The 15,164-nt window shown below is 31.3% G+C and overlaps 2 long non-coding RNA genes across 2 annotated transcripts; one reads left to right on the top strand and one right to left on the bottom strand.

Moving 5' to 3' along the window:
* Nucleotides 1-540: 540 nt before the first annotated feature.
* On the bottom strand, nt 541-13,834 carry LOC139491195 (uncharacterized). Its single transcript, XR_011656479.1, has 3 exons — nt 13,495-13,834; nt 3,459-3,530; nt 541-638 (listed from the first exon to the last, which is right to left on the bottom strand). It is a non-coding gene; the product is annotated as an uncharacterized lncRNA (long non-coding RNA).
* Nucleotides 4,407-6,254, top strand: LOC139492432 (uncharacterized). The gene is made up of 3 exons (XR_011656834.1): nt 4,407-4,757; nt 5,055-5,129; nt 5,494-6,254. It is a non-coding gene; the product is annotated as an uncharacterized lncRNA (long non-coding RNA).
* Nucleotides 13,835-15,164: the final 1,330 nt, after the last annotated feature.

Genomic DNA, 15,164 nt, shown 5'->3' with positions numbered 1-15,164 from the left:
ATGTTAAAAAACGTGCCAAAAAAAACCCAACTACCTACATACCCTGATTTATTTGCCTTGGCAGCAGGAAACAAACATATTTTTGTTTGGCCTTAATGTGATTAAGGGTACCGTAATTGTTTAAGCTTTCACTTGTCATCTATTTGTTATAATGTATAAGGTATGAAACATAAGATTTTCATGTTTTCAAATTGTCTATCCACATACATGTATGTATACATCTGTATTTACATTCAATGCTGAGTTCTAGCTATCCATTGAAACGTTACAAGCATAATTAAATTTACAATTTTCCTACATGTACTTCTGTTGCTAGCAGAATTTTTTTGAACTGTTTGAAAAGTTTCTATTGGCATGCATCTGTGTGTTTTTGTCGACACCTTCCACCTACAGCAAATATTTTTTGACAGCCTAAGAGTCCATATGTTATTCTGTCTTTTTCCTTCTAATGTTTGCCAAGCTGGTCAAACAACGTCTTATTTGCAAGCTTACCAAACTAGATTTCCTATGTATGACATCTCTTTCGTCGCAAATCTCGTCTATTGATGTCAGTCAAAGAATCGGCAGTGCTGATAAAATATTGCGACCTTTTTGTCGCAAATATCAAAATCATGCGAAATCATTACTGCATTCTTCACCTATAAACAAATTAAAAAAAAACTGTTTGCAGTGATTGCGAATTAAGATATGTTGTTTAGTGTGCACAATAGCTACAAATTGTTAATGAATACAATGTCTCTTTTAAGGAAAATTTAAAGATACCCATAACTTAAAACAGTTTGTCTTGAATATGAATGAAATATTTGCCACAGGACAAATCTTGACTTTTAACAAAGGTTGGATGATAGCTTCTTTTTGTTATTTGGAAGATCAAAAACAGTTTATTTTAAAAGCAGGCTAAGTAATTGGTTGAAATTTTTACATTACGTTCAGGGGCAAATATTCCATGCATATTCAGGGCGAGGAAAATTCATTCACAATTGATATTTACAGCTGGGGGAACCTGAATGAGGTCTGAATATAATTACTGTAATATTTTTATAATAAAAGTATATAACAAATCTAATAACGGACCCCTCAAAACGTTTTTCCAGTGCAGATTTTCTCACTACGTATATACACGAGGTACAAGATTTAACAGCCCCATCTCGACTGAACGTGGGGCAGTATTTATACTTCCCACACAAGTGTACGGTCGCACATGAATAAATACTAAACACTTACTTTAAAACAACAGATATTTTTTTACTTAAAAGGGGAACATATTTATTGTATTTTAAACTTTTCTACATGAGGGGGCAACTATACATTTAATAATAAAGAAGATATAAGTCCTGGAATAAAACAAAATTAATGGACATGTTTTGATCATATAATACCAGTATAGTTCGTAGGCCGGAAAGTCTCTTTAAAAGAAAAATACTGATGTGCCCTTTTGTACTTAGAAATGGTTTTTACAACAACAAAAAAAGCTTTTATCACATGAAATTGATTCCTCATTTCATGTGTAATCAATTCCTCATTTCATGTGTAGTCATTACATTGAAGGGTTACTCTCATTCGAGGGGTTGTTCCCAACCTTTTGGATAGATTTCTTCATAACAACAGTTTTCTTTTCTTGACCATCGTAAATGAAAAAGTTGAGACGTAAAACTGCTTGAAACACGTGTGTCACTCAAACGAAATTAAAGTAGTCTCCCTAATCAATTACCTATATTGAAGTCGAAGGATAATTAAAGTTTTAAATCGGAGATTTTTCTTGCTTTTAAACATTTTTCGTCACAACAAAGCTTTCTTTTTTAAACTATCTTTAAAAGGAGAGGATACGTCAATAGTTTGCTTCAAACACGTGCGTGGCAAAGTTGAAAATAAATTCTGTAATACTATGTGACATTTAGCGGAAGCCATTTAAGCATATCATTTTGTCAATTCAATCAACACCTTTATTAATTAGTCCTTTGTTGTAGATAGCTATAAAATGCAATCAGCTGATTATTGATTTTCTGTCCAAATCTTAATGAGGTCAAGGTGAATTCCGAGTATTGTCTGATCGGGTTAAGTCCGAGAAACTCGAAAAAAAGTAAATTAACAAGATGGAGGAAAATAAATCGTATTATATAGTTCTTTCGCCAAATTCTTTCGCAAATGACGAATTTTTATCGCCACAATTATTATTTTTTCGCAAATTGCGACCGCCAGCGGAAACCCGGACATGTCGTTGGAATCCCCCTTTGTCCTGCGTTGGGAACTCCCCCTTTTCAAAATGGCTGGACCCGCCCCTGACATGTAGTATGATTTGATAGCGATAAACTATCTAAATATTTTAAAGTTATACTATGATTAAAAGCCATTACCCTCACCCTCATTGAAGTTTGTTGGTTGCCAGTGGTGAATCCAGAGACGGTTTCAACTTTATTTTGATGATCGATACATTTAAATTGGGACATATATTTAAAACCACCCGACCCCTTTATAACTAGGTTAAGGACCCCCTGGTTGCTCTAATATTTTTTTTCAAACTATGAACATTTTAGAGTGACGCTGTCATTGATTGATTGAAGTTGTGTGACTTTGGTGAATGAAGTGCATTCCGAATTTCAATAAAAAAAAACATTATCTTAAAATCAACTATAAGTACATAATAAAACAAACATCTTGGCTAAAATGGCCAAAACCTAATACAAACAAAAACTATTATATGGTTGGCACGAATTACTCTAATATGAACAACATAACACACGGAAACAACCAATTAAACCCAATAATACGATAAATTGAAAACCGGGGTCCACCCTTATGTACAAAGTCATCTCTGGAGACATATAAATATATGTATCATATTGTATTCTAGATATGAATGAAAATTGAATGTTGCCCAATCTGCAAAGTTAGTCTCATTGGAGTCTTAAGCGTGACAATTTGACGATTTTTTGTAAACGTGACACTTGAAAGTTGTAGTATTGTGCTGTGAAAACGGGAAATAAAATCTTACTGGACTTGGGGAAATTACAAAAAAGAACGACTTGCTTACGTACATAGTTTAAGCGGCATACAGGAAATTTCAAAACAACAAGCAGGATCTGGCATCAGACCCCCCCCCCCCCCCCCCCCAATTGAGTCACCCTAGACTTCATTTCCTGTTTTCACAGCACAATAATACAACTTTCACGTGCCACACTTACAAAAAAATCGTCAATCCAAAAAGCTAGAATGTGATAATCTCTTGTAAAATAATATCCTTCTTTCAACTTAATCATTTGTCTTGTGTACCTAGTGATAGACGTAAAATTATAAAAGTATGCACTAGTACTTTACATGCAATAATTTCTCCGTATGTAGCACGAGAATTTATACTTGTAAAGATTTTTATAAAATGATGATAATTATGTCATCAGCCATTTAGATGATTTATATTAACTGAGACAACAATGAGGATATACAGATTGGGTTTATACTACCTTCTGCTTGACTGAATTTTGTTGAATTATGGTCCATGTACTTGACATCGGTCATTCAAGTTGTTCCAACACCTGCAAAATCATAACATGTAGATATTTCATAATAAAACTTCATTTACAAATACTGAATATTGCATTTATTGCTTATAAAATATATATTTATGATATCTCTTCTTTTTCTTCGGGTCTCTGTTTCTGCTAAAGTTACAGGTGTGTATGCTGAACAAGAAACAGTTGATGTTTATGGAACATCGAAAGAAAAGAAAGAATTTGTTATTGCAGATAGCACTTCAGCCATGCCATTGGTGCTATGGAACGAGCAAATTGATTGTGTTCAAAGAAATGAATGCTATAATTTCAAAAATGTTTCTACCAGAATTTTTCAAGAATATATAAAATTATCAGCCACAAACAGGACAGTCATCAAACATATGGACAATATCAAACTACCGACAACAGTTATTGGAAACATCCATCAAGTTTTACTCAATAAAACCTACAAGTGCGGATCATGCTCACAAAATGTAATGTCAAATGACATAGGCAAAATCACAACCAAATGTACTTCGTGTTCCATGAAGCAAAGAAATGAATCATTAAAACTGTTGTCATTTTGCAAAATAAATTATTCGGACAACAGCCTATCAACTAAACTGACCATTTCTGATACAGAGTTGAAAGCATTCCTTACTACTATACATAAAGAAAATCTCATAAATCAAACAGATGACTTTGAAGAATTTATGCTGACCCTACCAAAAATGAGACTGACACATAATAATATAGTTACTAGCATCTGCATCCAGGAAGCCTAATTTTACAATATGCTGGAGATATGATAAAACTTTGTCCTTTAAATTTGTTAGTTTGTGTAACATGCCAAAAATTAAATTAGACATTTTTGAGTTACCTCTCTTTGCATATATAGAGTTCAGCTATGGAAGTTTTGTAACATGTCAAATACATTGAATTACATTAGAAATGTTTGAGTTATCTATCTTTGTATAGAGTTAAGCAAATGAATTGAAATTTGGAAATTAAATAAAATTGGAAAAAAGAGATAAGATAATTTTTATATTAGCATTTTTATATTTTATCAAATCATATTTATGATACAGTTTGATTATTTTGTCCAAATATTAATTAAAGGTATTTCAAAATATTATTTACTTCATTCTAGTAATTAGTGTACAGGTAAAAACTGTTCACTACATTGTATGTTTTTACTATTGATAAATAACTGATCGACAGGTGTAGTTGTGTCTCAGTTTTGTGAACAAGAATATTTGAAGATTTAAGGTTGGTGTATTTTGTAAATATTTATAATGATTGTGAATATGACTGTTTGATATAAAAGAGTTTTATAAAATACAATAAGAACAAAAATATAATACATACATGTAAATAACATTCTATATTTTTATCTGAAGTTTTGCAAATGCAAATATGATTTTAAAATTTTGTTTAATCATTTGAATTTGAAGTATACTTTTATTGAACTTATTGATAGGCATTGTTGAGAAATATTTATACTATGAAAGATGTGTTTTACATTTTAAATATAAAAGGTTCTGCTAAAGTAAATATTGTTCACAGGTAGATCTATATGTGATTTTCATACTAGAGGATGATATTATTGCAGTAAAATTGTCTGCCATTTCCTTATTTAGGGTATGTATATATAATTGTTATTATGTGCCCTTGATTGATATTATGATAATGTTTAGTTAATTTTTGATATTTCTAATTGAAACATTATTGATTATTCATGAACAAAAGTTGTTTACTTTGAAGACTTTCTCTTGTGTTCATTTTTTTATTTGAGAAATGTTATGAATTGTAATATTCAGAAAGGGAGATAATCAAGTTCTTAAAGCTTTTATATAGCTTTAGTTAAATTAATGTTTCTATTGTATTTAATTGATATTTGAAAAAGCAATCTTTATTTCAAGTTAAAGTTAATTTATATCTGCATTTCATTAGTCTTATGATGTTCTGTGTTTTTCTATTTTTCCACAAATATTGAACTATTCAGCGTTGCCAATAATTAATGTTATTTTCGATATATGTACAATGTGAATAGAATATATGATTCCAGTATAATAAATTCATGAACCTTACATTTGTGCTTTCGTAAGCCAGTTTTATCGTTTTCGGAGGTTACAAAAATGGCGTCGTCGACAGGATAATTATATTATATACTTATAAATTGGCAACGTTGGTTAGACAATAATTTCTAGGATTTAAGTGCTAGATATTACAAGCAAGATGGAAACTAAAGAAGAAAAGTTACAGAAAGAAGTAGATGAATTGAGTAAGAAATTATACCATATGCACAAAGAAAAAGGTGAAAACTTACAATTAAAGCAACAATTAGAACATAATAACAAAATCATTGAACAATTACAAAAATCAACAAAAACTGTATATGTTGCAAAAGAGAGACCGTTTACAAAATTATCCGGTAGACCCGAAAAGACAAAGATCCGATAATAAGTGATTGGTTGGAAGATGCCCGAGAACATCTCGTTACAATACCAGACGAAAAAGCCAAAATTGACTTTCTTATGCAAAATCTAATATCTCCAGCTAAAGATGAGATAAGACTAAGACCGTTATTAGAAAGAGATTCTGCTGCTAAAATTTTGCTTTTGATTCATAGTATTTATGATGGTGATGATTCAGTTAGTCAATTACAACAGCTATTTTTTCAAAGAAATCAAAAAGAGAATGAAACTTTGCAAGACTATTCCTTGAATCTTATGAAAAATTTTGACCAAATAAACAAGCGAGATAACACAGTTTTGGGTGACAAAGATAAAGTTCTTAAATATCGCTTTATTGAAGGCATTAAAGAACCACACTTGAAACGAGAAGTAAAACGATTCAGCTATGAACACAAGACAATGAAATTTCTTGAGTTTAGACAAGAAGTATTACTTTGGGTAAATGAAAATACACAAAGTTGGAAAGTAAAACTTCAAATGCAAGATGCCGAAGTTGTTAGCAATCAAGCAATAAAATCCGAACATACATCGAAAGACAACTCCGAGATATTAAAACTTCTCACAAAACAACAGGAAATGTTAGAAAAGCAACAACAGCAAATTGATAGGTTATCAAACAGGTCTAATGTTAAAACATATAGTGATTCAACAAACAATGATGTATATAATAGCCATCAACCAATTGTTTGTTATAATTGTGGTTGTGAGGGTCATAAACGTCCGGAATGTCCATAAGAAGTGACGAAGATACACAGAAAACACATACTCGAGGACAATTTAGAGGTAGAGGAAGAGGTTATCGTGGTAGATATAGCCAAAGAGGTAACAGATATCAAGGTCGAAGTGGTGTTGTTCCTAGTGACCCAGAAGAGGTAAAAGAGTAGCTTCTACTTAGGTGAGTCGATCAGTAGAAGATACTTTAGTACAAGTAGACTCCAATTCATTTCAGAGTAATATTTTTAAAAACATTGCTAGTAAAAGTCCAGAGACAGAAATTGTTGTTGAAAATCAATCAGCTATAGCACTTATAGATACTGGTTCCCAGGTTTCAACAGTTACTGAAACATTTTAAAACATTATTACAAAAGAAACCAATACTACATGATATAACAAAATGGATGAAAGTCACTGGAGCCAATGATTTACCGATACCATATTTAGGTTATATTGAACTTAACGTTTCAGTAGCGAAAACAATGATTCCGAATGTTGGTTTTCTTGTTGTGAAAGATACTGATAACATTAGTAAATTACCATTTTTACTAGGAAGTAATTTTTTTATGAAGATGAAAGAAGCTTTAGAAGTTTATAATGAAACCGAAACAAACACTCTTATTGGGAAGCAATTGTCAGGTATTTTAACTGTATACAATAATTCTTTTGACTGTGAAATACTAGATTCTCCAAAAATATCTTTTGTTAAGATAGCAGGTAGTAAGTAGTCCAGTACATATACCGGGAAATTCAATGAAGACAGTAATGAGTACAACCAGGCAAAAACACAATAATAAAAAGTGTTGTGCAGTTGTTCAGTCATTACAAGGTAACCAAGGCTCTTTACCAAGAAACATTATGGTAGTTGATAGTTATAGTCCAGGAACAGTACCGGTACGTATGATTAATATAGGATAAGAAGATGTATGGATTAATCAGAAAACAAGAGTTGGTACATTACATTCAGCTTCACTGATACACGAGGTGTCACAAGACAATATTGACATTGATATAGATCACTCAAATTAATGTTCAAATACAGAAAATAGATATTGCTGTTTGTAAGCAAGCTACAACAAATACAGAGAATAAGAAAATACAATTGAATGACCTCGACATAGAAAAGAAAAATCTTACCAATGAACAAATAGAAAAAAGTTGAAGATTTGTTAAACAAGAATACCGATATATTCTGTAAAAACGATTTAGATTTAGGATATACAGACATTGTAAAGCATAGAATTCTTACAACAGACGAGAAACCGATTGCGATTCCGCATAGACGTATTCCACCTAATCAATTGAAGGAAGTTAGAGCACATATCAAACCATTGTTAAATCAAAACATTATTCGTAAGAGTAGTAGCCCTCGTAGTAAAAGTTCGTAAGCATGACAAGTCTATTAGACTGTGTGTAGATTACAGATTACTGAATAAAAAGACAATACGAGACGCTTATCCACTTCCAAGAATCAAGGAGGCATTAGACACCTTGCATGAAACAAAGTTTTATACCACGCTAGACTTATCACAAGGTTATTATCAGGTAGCGACCGATGAAAGAGATATACATAAGACTGCATTTCGTGTTGGAACGGGAGGTCTTTATGAGTACCTTAGGATGCCAATGGGACTTTCTAATAGTGCAGCTACATTCCAAAAAATAATGGAAGCATGCTTTAATGACAAAAATTTTGAGATCTTACCTATTTATTTAGATGATATTCTTATCTTTTCAAAGACAGTTGAAGAACAGTTAGAACGCCTGGAGTTTGTGTTTCAACGACTAAGACAGCATGGTTTGAAATTAAAATTGTCAAAATGTAATTTCTTCAAGAAGGAGGTAAGATACTTAGGACACGTTTTTTCGCAAGAAGGCATAAAAACAAACCCAGACAAAACAAAATCAATCCAAGATTGGAAAGTACCTACCACAGAAAAAGAACTCCGATCATTCCTAGGACTATGTAGTTACTATAGGAAGTTTGTTCCAAAGTTCAGTAAGATAGCTGCTCCGTTACATGCACTCATTACAAAAACAAATGGAAAGAAGGGAAAATCAAAACAATTTAAATTACTAAGTGCTAAAGAATTTCAAGAAAAATGGGATGCGAAATGTTTAGAGTCGTTTGAAGAGCTAAAACAGAAGTTAGTAAGTTCGCCAGTTTCGGTTAGAAACCGATGCATGTATAGAAGGTTTAGGTGCTGTTCTATCGCAAGAACAAGAACAAGGAACTGTTGTCATAGCTTACGCATCACGCAGCTTACACCCGAACGAAAAGAACATGGAAAACTACAGTTCTATGAAACTTGAAATGTTGGCTCTAAAATGGGCTGTGACCGAAAAATTCAGAGACTATTTGATAGGAAGTAAATTTATAGTTTATACCGATAACAATCCTTTATGTTACCTGCAAACTGCAAAATTGGGTGCGACTGAAATGAGATGGGTTTCTCAACTTGCACAATTTGACTATGAGGTTAAATATAGATCCGGACGATCTAATGTCAATGTATTGAGCAGGAATGCATTAGATGTTGAGACAAATATCAGACAAATCGTACAAAGTTCTTCTTTAGCAAATTGCGAGAGTGTAAAAACAACGATGTACAACACATGCATATAAACCAAATAAACTTGACTGATCAAATAGAGACAATGTCAACATTTCCAGAGTATACTGCAGACGAAATAAAACAATTACAAAGTAGTGATAATGTTCTCTCTGTTGTTTTAAATTTTGTAGAGCAGGGCAAACTGACAACACAGATGATGACGAGACAAACGAAACCAGTGAAGAAGTTACTGAGAAATTCAATTCATTGGTGATAGACAATGGTATTTTATACAGACAAATCAGTGACATAGAATGTGGTGAGTGTAAACACTTAGTTATACCGAAAACATTGAAACACTATGTTCTTGAAACTCTACACAATTTATCCGGACACCAAGGTACAGAACGAACATTAGCACTATTGCATAAACGATGTTACTGGTCAGATATGGTAAACGATGTAAAACATTGGATCAAAACATGTGAACGTTGTTTAGTTGCTAAAAACCCTTAACCAAAAGTTCGTCCATCAATGGGTTCGTTTATAGCATGTAAACCATTAGATATTTTAGCTATGGATTTTACAGTTTTGGAGAAATCTTCAGATGGTAGAGAAAACGTTTTAGTACTAACTGATGTGTTTACTAAATTTACACAAGCATTTCCGACTAGAGACCAGAAAGCAACAACTGTCGCTAAAGTATTAGTTAAAGATTGGTTTTTGAAACTAGGGATACCAAAAAGGTTACACAGTGATCAGGGTAGGAATTTTGAGGGTGTAGTGATACGTGAACTCTGTAGAATATATGACATTAAGAAATCACGCACAACACCGTACAAAACAGAAGGAAACGCTCAAACTGAGAGATTCAATAGGACCATGCATGATAGATTAAGAACATTAATGCCTGAAAAGAAAGCTAAATGGCCCGAGTATTTGCCAGAACTAACCTTTATGTACAATGCAACACCGCATTCTTCAACTGGATATACTCCATATTTCCTGATATTTGGTCATGAGCCGAGACTCTCTATTGACAATCTTTTTCATAATGATATGACGGAAATAGACACTGATTTAGACATTTATTTAGCAAATCATCAAAAGCGAATGACCGAAGCCTTGAAGACAGCTAATGAGAACATTCATAAGAAAGCGAGTGAAAGACAAGACATTATGAATAGAGGAACAGATGACAAGTCTATAGAAATTGGTTCCAACATCTTATTGAAGAAACATGTACAAGGACGAAACAAAATGCAGGACAATTGGCATCCAACACCGTACAAAGTTGTTCACCGTTTTAAAGACAATGTGTATGGGATTCAATTAGCCGATGATAGTGGCCCCGTTAGGAATGTCACAAGAAGAGAAATCTGTGACACAGGAAACGTTGACATGATGCAAAACTCAAGTCTAGATATTACTGAGGACAGTAATTCGAGTTTTGGAGGATGGAATGTGACCATTGTTGACCCGAATTCGTTACCAATTCAAATTGACCATCAGGAATCTGGCGAAGATGAACAAGATGTAACTACAGCTAGCGTAGATGATGACAATTCAATAAGGAGATCAAAACGAACAAACGCTGGAAAACATTCAAATCCTTTTAACTTGCCAGAGTCTGTCTTGTTAAAAGAAACATCTGTTCATGGAAACATAGAACCAGTGAAATTTGAACAATTGGGCGAAGCAATTGTTGCATTAGGAACTAGTCTTGGACAGAGTTTAGGACAAACACTTCAAGAAGGATGGTTAAAGCATAATATGTCAAACAATTAGATTTATGTTGAAAAATGATAATTTTGAGAGAAAGTATATTTTTTTTGTATAGTCAAACGATCAAAATATTTTTATGCTAGATCATTATAATAATTATGATAATGCTATTGAATATGTAGTTGTGTATTTTTATATTGTTTGTTGAGGGCAACAACAAAAGAAAACTAGACTGATTTGTAACATGCCAAAAATTATATTAGACATTTTTGAGTTACCTCTCTTTGCATATATAGAGTTCAGCTATTGCAGTTTTGTAACATGTCAAATACATTGAATTACATTAGAAATGTTTGAGTTATCTATCTTTGTAAAGAGTTAAGCAAATGAATTGAAATTTGGAAATTAAATAAAATTGGAAAAAAGAGATAAGATAATTTTTATATTAGCATTTATATATTTTATCAAATCATATTTATGATACAGTTTGATTATTTTGTCCAAATATTATTTAAAGGTATTTCAAAATATTATTTACTTCATTCTAGTAATTAGTGTACAGGTAAAAACTGTTCACTACATTGTATGTTTTTACTATTGATAAATAACTGATCGACAGGTGTAGTTGTGTCTCAGTTGTGTGAACAAGAATATTTGAAGATTTCAGGTTGGTGTATTTTGTAAAAATTTATAATGATTGTGAATATGACTGTTTGATATAAAAGAGTTTTATAAAATACAATAAGAACAAAAATATGATACGTACATGTAAATAACATTCTATATTTTTATCTGAAGTTTTGCAAATGCAAATATGATTTTAAAATTTTGTTTAATCATTTGAATTTGAAGTATACTTTTATTGAACTTATTGATAGGCATTGTTGAGAAATATTTATACTATGAAAAATGTGTTTTACATTTTAAATATAAAAGGTTCTGATAAAGTAAATATTGTTCACAGGTAGATCTATATGTGATTTTCATACTAGGGGATGATATTATTGCAGTAAAATTGTCTGCCATTTCCTTATTAAGGGTATGTATATTGAATTGTTATTATGTGCCCTTGATTGATATTATGATAATGTTTAGTTAATTTTTGATATTTCTAATTGAAACATTATTGATTATTCATAAACAAATGTTGTTTACTTTGAAGACTTTCTCATGTGTTCATATTTTGATTTGAGAAATGTTATGAATTGTAATATTCAGAAAGGGAGATAATCAAGTTCTTAAAGCTTTTATATAGCTTTGGTTAAATTAATGTTTCTATTGTATTTAATTGATATTTGAAAAAGCAATCTTTATTTCAAGTTAAAGTTAATTTATATCTGCATTTCATTAGTCTTATGATGTTTTGTGTTTTTCTATTTTTCCACAAATATTGAACTATTCAGCGTTGCCAATAATTAATGTTATTTTCGATATATGTATCATGTGAATAGAATATATGATTCCAGTATAATAAATTCATGAACCTTACATTTGTGCTTTCGTAGCCAGTTTTATCGTTTTCGGAGGTTACATTTGTTTTTATGGGGAAAAAATGATAATTATTTTTATTTAATCTATTGAACATGAACTTGGCCAAGACGCTAACTTTGGATTTTATTGATTTTGTTTACACTTGTTTACAGGAAATAAACATGCTTGATTAGAATTTTATTCTTAAATTATTTAAACTTCTACTAACTATATATCAAGAATTTATAAAATGTTTATAATACAATAAAGTATATAGAAATGAAGAATGTGTAAAAAAATACCCTGATCAAAATGTAAAAAACAACCCTAAAGCCAACATTGAATGGGTCTTCAATATGAGAAATTTCCATCAAGAGGCTGGCTTGAGCAGGCTCCAAAAAATGCATCTACTATGACATGAAAATGGACACTGCTTGTACACGTTGAAAATACAAGAAATGAGCAAACATGAAAACCACACCATTTTTGATACCAAAAAATATAAATTACCGACATGAAACAGGCTCCAAATGCTGCAGGTTTAAACAAGTTTTGTGAGATCTGAATTTCACCTCTTGCCCTCTAGCCAATGTAGAATAGATAAACACCTATAATCTATTGAATATAAATTTTAAATCTATGTCAAAAGAAGTCCTGGTCCTGAATTAGTTTAAAGAATTTCAACTTCGCAGTGATTTTTGTATAACTAAATCATGACCATCTAGGTCAAAAGAAGTCCTGGTCCTGAATTAGTTTAAAGAATTTCAACTTCGCAGTGATTTTTGTATAACTTAATCTTGACCTGTTTAAATTCAATGTTCTATCTAATAATTTATTGTCACATTATCATTGAACATAGAAGATTCACATAAATCACTATTCCATTTTTGTTTGCGGCAATAATCAAAATCAAGAGGAGAATACATGAAAAACAAGCAGAGAAATAAAAAACAAAATACATTTACAACAACTAGTAAAAAATAAGAGTGAAATCAGGTCTTAAGGTTATGCTTGAAGATCTTAATTTTATATTAGTACATAACTTGGTCATGAGCAGATACTTACGTTCGCATATGTTCACCCGATGTTATTATTATCCATTGGCAGTAATTCTTGCACATGAGGTTTCACACAATTTATATGAAATGTGAGCTTTTGTCATCACTTAGAGTCTGTCTGTAGTATGCATCTGTTGTCCACTGAAACCACTCTTCTCTGAAACTACTGCAATAATTCAAAATTAAACCACACCAAATTCAGCTGAAAGATCCTTAAAGTTTCACAAAACATAACTGCCATTTCTTAAAATAGAAAGAAGAAGTTGGTATAATGACCGTCCAAAAACATATTTGGTTTTCAGACAAAAACTTTTATTCAGTGATTGAAACTTGATGAAATTTTATAGTCAAACTAAGATTTAACCTCAAACTTATTGCATCAGAAAATGTTTTAGTTCTAATCTATAGCATAATGCCCTTAATATACACAGAAAAAAGTCCCATAAAATCTAATATGTGGAAAAATAAAAATCAGCATTTTTAATTTCCTATGGAAATTAACATTGGAAGGGGAGATAACTCCGCAAAAATGAGTCTTTTTTTGGTCTTTTTAGATTGATTTTCTTGAAATTTATGTAAAGTATGATACTTTGATGGGGTTAAAAGTTTGTTTTTGAATATATTATATAATCTTCTGCTAATGAAATGTACAAAACCGAAGTGTTATGGGTAGTCTTATTTTTTTTTGTCCATTTTTCATTAAAGAAATTGCAAATTTGAAGCTTTGTAACCATTTTGAAAAAATAATGTGAAATCTGGTATTGTTTATATCTGTATATTATATTTTTTTCAGCATCTGACTTGTCTAAAGAAACTTTTAACCACAAAAAGAAGAATACATGCTTAACTGTTTTTATTAAATTTGAGATTCTTTACCTTGACATGTTGAAAAAATCAATAAATGGTAAACTAATGAATTACGAAATCTAGATTATAGCTTGATAAAAGATATGAAAACACTTTTAGAGTTGTTTGTTATACTCTAAAAACCGCTAAAACATCAAGAATCAATACATTCTGATGAATAGAAGCGGTAAATTTATAATTTTGTATCAATTTTTATTAATATATCTGCCTTTTTTGCAAGAGTTATCTCCCATTTCAATGCAAATCTCCATAAGAATGTAAAATGGTGATTTTTTTTAGTTTTCCTCAAGTAAGATTTTATTGGACTTTTTTCTGTGTATACTTATGGTATAATGCTAAAGATTCAAACTTAAAAATCTTCTGTTGCAATTACTTTAAGGTTAGGGTCAAATTTATGCTAGATTGACTGGACTAATACCACAATAGGTAGGTTGGGATTGATTTGGGGGATTATGATTCCATCAGTAAGGGGAATTGGGGCTGAAAAAGGTGTCAGTATAAAAAAAAGATGTGGCATGATTGCCAATGAGACAATTATAGGTAACCGTTCAGTCTTCAACAAATTCCATACCGCATAGTCCGCTACAACAGGCACTGAAATAAAAATGTAAAACAATTCAAGCAAGAGTTTTCCTCATCACTTGACATCTATTAATTTTAAAATTTCTTCTGTGAAAATCCAGGACCAAAGTTTATCAAACTTTGTCACAATCATCATTGGAATCTGTTGTTGGGTTGCTGCCACTTACGTGGAAATTCTTAGTTAATTTTGAAGGATTTTTGGTTATCTAGAATATTAGAGCTATATAC

This window comes from Mytilus edulis, chromosome 10 (genome assembly GCF_963676685.1).
Source record: "Mytilus edulis chromosome 10, xbMytEdul2.2, whole genome shotgun sequence".
Taxonomy (NCBI): Eukaryota; Metazoa; Mollusca; class Bivalvia; order Mytilida; family Mytilidae; genus Mytilus; species Mytilus edulis.
The sequence above is the reverse complement of the archived record's forward strand: the minus strand, read 5'-3'. Positions and strand labels throughout refer to the sequence as shown.